Source organism: Crocodylus porosus, unplaced genomic scaffold, assembly GCF_001723895.1.
Source record: "Crocodylus porosus isolate Cpor-Errol unplaced genomic scaffold, CroPor_comp1, whole genome shotgun sequence".
Classification (NCBI taxonomy): domain Eukaryota; kingdom Metazoa; phylum Chordata; order Crocodylia; family Crocodylidae; genus Crocodylus; species Crocodylus porosus.
Genome location: NW_017728909.1, coordinates 31159831 through 31160300, shown reverse-complemented (window position 1 = coordinate 31160300; position 470 = coordinate 31159831).

The following is a 470-nucleotide window of genomic DNA, read 5'->3' as shown; positions in this document are numbered from 1 at the left end:
CCTGCTCGTGATGGCACTGGGCACTCAGGGTGGGCTGCTGTGGGCCAAGGGGATGCACAGCAGGAGGGGGAGGCAATGGACTGCCACAGCCTGGTACAGTCTGGCCCCATGACCCAGTGGCCTATGCAGAAACTGTGGCTGTGCCTTGAGCACCCAGAGCCATGGTGAGCAGGCAGCAAGTAACAGGTGCCTCACCTCTGCCCACTGCAATGGTTCCCTCAACCACCAGCACTGTCAGGAAAGGAAGGGATAGGCTGCTGTGGGCTACTTACTGTCTACATTCCTTGGCTGCAGGGCTAGGCTGGACCAGGCTGAACTCCTGAGCTGCAGACCCAGGCTCTCAGGGTGGGCTTCTGTGGGCCACAGATGTGGACATTGGTGGGGGGAGGCAATGAACTGCCATAGCCCAGTCTAGCCTGGCTGCATGACACAGGGGTGTAATCAGTGACTGGCCCATGGCAGGCTGCCCC